We start from the raw sequence: 6000 nt of genomic DNA, 5'->3' as shown, positions 1-6000 counted from the left end.
GCACCTCCCCAAACCTCCCCAGGTCTCTGTTCCTCCGCGCAGACCTGCCGACGTTTGGGGAGGTTTGGGCGCCTCCCCAAACCTCCCCAGGTCTCCGTTCCTCCGCGCAGACCTGCCGACGTTTGGGGAGGTTTGGGCACCTCCCCAAACCTCCCCAGGTCTCCGTTCCTCCGCGCAGACCTGCCGACGTTTGGGGAGGTTTGGGCGCCTCCCCAAACCTCCCCAAACGTCGGCAGGTCTCCGTTCCTCCTGCCGACGTTTGGGGAGGTTTGGGCACCTCCCCAAACCTCCCCAGGTCTCCGTTCCTCCGCGCAGACCTGCCGACGTTTGGGGAGGTTTGGGCGCCTCCCCAAACCTCCCCAGGTCTCCGTTCCTCCGCGCAGACCTGCCGACGTTTGGGGAGGTTTGGGCGCCTCCCCAAACCTCCCCAGGTCTCCGTTCCTCCGCGCAGACCTGCCGACGTTTGGGGAGGTTTGGGCGCCTCCCCAAACCTCCCCAAACGTCGGCAGGTCTCCGTTCCTCCTGCCGACGTTTGGGGAGGTTTGGGCACCTCCCCAAACCTCCCCAGGTCTCCGTTCCTCCGCGCAGACCTGCCGACGTTTGGGGAGGTTTGGGGAGGCGCCCAAACCTCCCCAAACGTCGGCAGGTCTGTGCGGAGGAACGGAGACCTGGGGAGGTTTGGGGAGGTGCCCAAACCTCCCCAAACGTCGGCAGGAGGAACGGAGACCTGGGGAGGTTTGGGGAGGCGCCCAAACCTCCCCAAACATCGGCAGGTCTGCGCGGAGGAACGGAGACCTGGGTAGGTTTGGGGAGGTGCCCAAACCTCCCCAAACGTCGGCAGGAGGAACGGAGACCTGCCGACGTTTGGGGAGGTTTGGGGAGGCGCCCAAACCTCCCCAAACGTCGGCAGGTCTGCGCGGAGGAACGGAGACCTGGGGAGGTTTGGCGAGGCGCCCAAACCTCCCCAAACGTCGGCAGGAGGAACGGAGACCTGCCGACGTTTGGGGAGGTTTGGGGAGGCGCCCAAACCTCCCCAAACGTCGGCAGGTCTGCGCGGAGGAACGGAGACCTGCCGACGTTTGGGGAGGTTTGGGGAGGCGCCCAAACCTCCCCAAACGTCGGCAGGTCTGCGCGGAGGAACGGAGACCTGCCGACGTTTGGGGAGGTGCGCGCGCACCTCCCCAAACTTCGGCAGGTCTCCGGATGGCGGCGGCTTGGGAGAGGTGCGCGCGATCCTGGAAGCACCGAAGCCTCGGCCGCGCGCAAGTCCTCGGTAAGCTCCGGGCGGTCACTTGCTTCGCGTCTCCTGAGGGAAGGGGGGGCGACTGGAGCGGGCGTGTTTCCTCGCCTGCTGGGCGCTGCGATTTGCCCGGGGAACGCGCGGGCCCCGAATGGCAGCGTGGAGCGAGGAAGCGGACAGCCAGGGCTTCCCCGAGAGCCGCGGCCACACAGGGTATTCCTGTGTATTCAGGCTTGCAAAATGGCGGATCGAGCCTCTGCTGGCGGCGGAGGCTTGCAGAACGGCGGATCAGCTTATACTCGAGTCAACAACTTTTCCCAGTTTTTGGGGGTGAAATTGGGGGTCTCGGCTTATACTCGAGTCGGCTTATACTCAAGTATATACGGTAAATGCCTGGAGCTTCAAAAGGCTTTCAATGGAGAAGCGTTTATATATGACTAAGAGTCAAGTCAGGAGAGAAATCATATCAGTGTCTGGGTGTGGAAAGAGATTATGTGAGAAGTGAAGTCTTTATAAGCATCAATCCACTTGGGAGAAAAACCATACTAATACGTTGAGTGTGGAAAGAGCGTTATTGTTAATGGACATCTCTGTGGACATCAAAGGATACATATGGGGAAAAAGCGCTAAATATGCCTGAGTGTGCAAAGACCTTCAGTCACAACAGTGCCACTAAAATAATAATAGCATTTAGACTTATCTGCCACCCCTTAGTGCTTTACAGTGCAGTCTGGGAGATTTACAAGGTAAGCAATATGCATATTGCCCGCAACAATCTGGGTCTCATTTTACACCCTCAGAAGGATGGAAGGCTGAGACGAGGCTGAGCGCTGTCAGAATGGAACTCCAGGCTGTGGACAGTCTTCCTACAATACTGCACTTATAACAACTGGGCCACCAGAACTTAAAATGCGATTGATGAAATGCAAAAGGGCTTCTCAAGGGCTAAGAAGCTGCTTGAATATTTATCACAGACCTAATTACAGCTCAGGAAGAAAGGTGTAAACTCTTACCCTTCATTGCCATCTCAATCTTTGTCATCATGAGTGTATACTGTATTCTGAGCCGAAACATTCAGGAGTAAGTAAACTTATGTACAGCACCATTTTATTATTCCCTTTATTGCTACACTCTGTTTAATGATTCTGCTATTCTATGATGCCAAATAGTGGAATTTGAATAATATTACACACTTTTTCAAGGGGTATGTAATTTTACTCATTAGCTGCACACCCATGAATTTGATGCTGGTAACCATCTCCACAGGTGAATCATTAATGCAGAGAAAAGGGTGGCTGTGCCTGCCTTTTCTGAAATCGACAATGATTTCTATGGTTTTTCCGGTATTTAAAACTAGGCAGTTTTCCTTACACCAGTTCACCATCCCCTCAACCTCCTTGCGGTAACTCATTTTCATCATGACTAAGGTCCGCTACTGTTGTATCATCTGTGAACTTCACAATATGGTTGGTGGCAAACCTAGCACCACCGTCATGGGTCAATGGAGTGAACAGCAGCAGACTTCGGAGGCAGCCCTGTGGATAACCTGTGCTCAAGAAAATGATACTAGAGGTATTTGTTCCAACTCGCACATATTGGGGCCTGTTGATAAGAAAATCAAGAATCCAGTTACACAAAGGAGTGTTTCAGCCTAAAAGGCCCACTGTGTCTACTAGATGCTGGGGAATGATTGTGTTAAATGCTGAACTGAAATTGTGTGGTTGAAATTGCACCTTTTTGTAACCGCCTCATTTGACTCGTGACACTTTTCCCCATATGAGGGTTCTTTTAATGCAATGCACATTTCAATGGTTATGCTTAATATTATGGGATGTTACTGTCTATTTGTCTGGCATAACTGAGCAGGATGATTTCTTCCACTCAATTAAGTCTTGTTTTTTACTTTTTCCAATATATGGCATATAAAATGAAACCCGATTGTGTGTGCTGGATTCTCTCTTTTCATTGAGGGAAATCTCATTGCTCTAATACTCTAATAAATTGCCTTTAAATGATCATCCCACTCGATGCCTAATTGGAGCAAATGTGCCGTGGCTCAATCTAGGTCTATGTTGGCCTTCATTATTGTGGGTGGAAGGAAAAGTAAATTAGCACTGTCGCCTTCTGTGCAGCTGACGGAACAGAGCGAGAGTGCGCGCTGTTGGAATAACCATGATCTCTGTTCCTATACATGTAGCTGGCTAGTACTTTTCTGGCTAATACTTTTCTACCATGGAAAGTCTTCAGTGAACCATGTGCAAGGAAGTAAGCCATAAACCCAGAAAACAAAGAAACCTAGGAGAGGCCATTTGGCTACAGCCAGATAAGGGCATAATCACAGTATTCCTTCACACCATTGGCTATTCCATTTAAGGCAAATTCTGACGCCTCCTGCAAATGATTGGTCATTACTGTATTTGAATCTACCTCTAACACCTATGTCTATTTAGGATAGTTTAGAAGAACACATGTGTAACCATGATTGGTCTATTTGAATAACAATAAAATGTGATTCGTTGCTTTTGCTATAAATAAACAAGGTCCACTGCTCCTCGTGGTTCAGTGTCCAGTATCCAGTGTGCATCCCAGGAGCAGCGGGGCCCTTTCCCCGAGAGATCTCTGTGTCTTTCTTTCATGGGCGCTAACCCTGGGCAGGAGCAGCCTCTGCCCAGCTTCACCAGCAGCATCCCAGCAACAGCAGCTTCCCAGCTTCCCTGCAGTGCGCTCCCTCTGCAGGGAAAAGCTGGGAAAGGGAAGGAAGGAACAGGGCGATGGCTTGGAAGGATGCCCCTTTTAGGACTTCCAGGATTCCTGATCCAGCCAAATACTGTCCAAGCGGCCTCAGGAATTCTGGGAGTTTGAAGTCATAAAAGGTCCATCATTGTTCACTTCTGACCTGGGAAAGCCCTAAACAAGAACCCAGCGGGACCAGAGGCTCTGTTCACAAGACCTGTTTCCCCACTCCTGGCTGTCCATGCCCAGGAACCTGGCATTGTTCGACAGGCTCTTTGGAGGCCAACAACCTGTCATAAGACTAACCAAACTGAGCATGTCGTGGAAATGTGAGGGCTTCCCTTGCTGTTGAGGCTTATTGCAGGGAGTTGTCCAGACAGTCTCCATTAGGGAACCTTCTCCAGCCAGGTGTCTCTCACTCTGTCCTTGGACATGTCTGGCTGACTTGGGAAGTAAAGCTTGTTTACATGTAGTTGGCACTTGGATGGGGCAGCACCAGGAAATGCAAGATAAGCTGTCTAGCACTGGAAAGTTAAAAAAAGAACCAGCTCAATCTGTATTGCTGTGCATAAATTCCCTTGAAAGTGCTTGTGAAGATACGGGCTGTAGGGTTTGACATGAGTATGGTTTCTGTGCTCAGTGGACTAATGGCTGATCTGGGAAAAGATTAACTGAGGTCCAGCCTCTTTAGCACCTGCGCTGGGGGTCAGGCAGGAGGTTGAGCCACAGGGCGCTTTGGTGTGCAATGCAGTAAGTGTTTTGCCCTGATGTACATGTTCTTTCCTCTTCTATTTTTCTCTTTTCTAAGCCACCCAGTCGTTGGGAGGTGGGCTGCTCTCCAAATTTAATAAAAAAGTCATTCCTAAATAACTGGGCACCTCCCCCAAATTCCCTGCCCTTGGATATCCCAGAGAACCACTTTGAAAAATCCCCGAGTGGATGCTGTCTTCTTTCAGCGATGTGGGACAATTCCAAGGTGGCAAATCATCAGTGAAATGCTCGGTGTGCAACAACCATCCTGTGATTGCTGATACCTTGGCCTGGTTCTCTGACTTAAAAAGGTGAGCATGATGTCCCCCCTTTGTCTTCTTCAGGGTTTGATGCTTGAGCTGCTGAAGCTGGAATGAGCTGGGAACAGTTCAGAGCTGACATTGGTGGTTACTGAAGGCAAATTCAAGCTTAGAATAGATCTGGAAGGGACCCGAGAGGTCTCCCAGTCCAGCTCCCTACTCCAGCAGGAGCCCCTATAGACCAGGCATGTCTAAGTGACGACCCACGGGCCGGATGCGTCACACCAAAACCGCGCCCACCCCACGGCCGGCAATGGGGAAAAAGTCCCGACAGGCCTTTAACTATCTTAGTTGCTGCTCTTTGCACTTTTCCCAAAGTCTCAGCAGGTGGGTGCTTACAGATGCCCATTGAAATGGACAGGTAAGTGGGGGGGGGAAGGGGAGAATGAACTTGCAAATGTGCTGGCGGATAAACAGGTGTATTGATTTGCCAGTCAGCTGCAGGAAGAAAATGAGATAACTGCCAACCCAGAGTTGGGGGGTTATATCTCGCTGGCCCAGCTAGCAGCTGTAACAGGAGCCCCCTCCAAAGGGGGGGGGGGTGGATAGGAGGAAAATGTGTGCCTGTGCGGCAGCTTGAGCATCAGTGTGCCAAAAGGCCAACAAAGGTAAAAAAAAAACATGTATGAAGGGTAGAAGCGTTGGAGGGGTTCCCCCCCCTCAGCTGCAGTTTTGCAAAGGGGCCAGAGAGGAGAAGCTGGGTCTGGGCAGGGAGGGGCTGGGGATGCCGCCAGAGGGGAGGGGGCTGACTGACCCAACCCTCTTTGCTGCCCCTGTGATGCTTTTTGCAGTTATCCTTCCTGACAGCTTGACTGTAGTCCCAGTCCCAGCACTCAGGGATTGGATTCGGAAGCTGGCAGAGGTGCTGCAACAGATCCCAGGAACCGATTCACAGCTCTCTCGATGGCAGTGCTAGGAACACCTAAGATCCTGCGCAGAAACTTCAATCTCTCCAGC

The sequence above is a fragment of the Vipera berus genome (assembly GCF_964194415.1).
Source record: "Vipera berus genome assembly, chromosome: 15".
Taxonomy (NCBI): Eukaryota; Metazoa; Chordata; class Lepidosauria; order Squamata; family Viperidae; genus Vipera; species Vipera berus.
The sequence above is the reverse complement of the archived record's forward strand: the minus strand, read 5'-3'. Positions refer to the sequence as shown.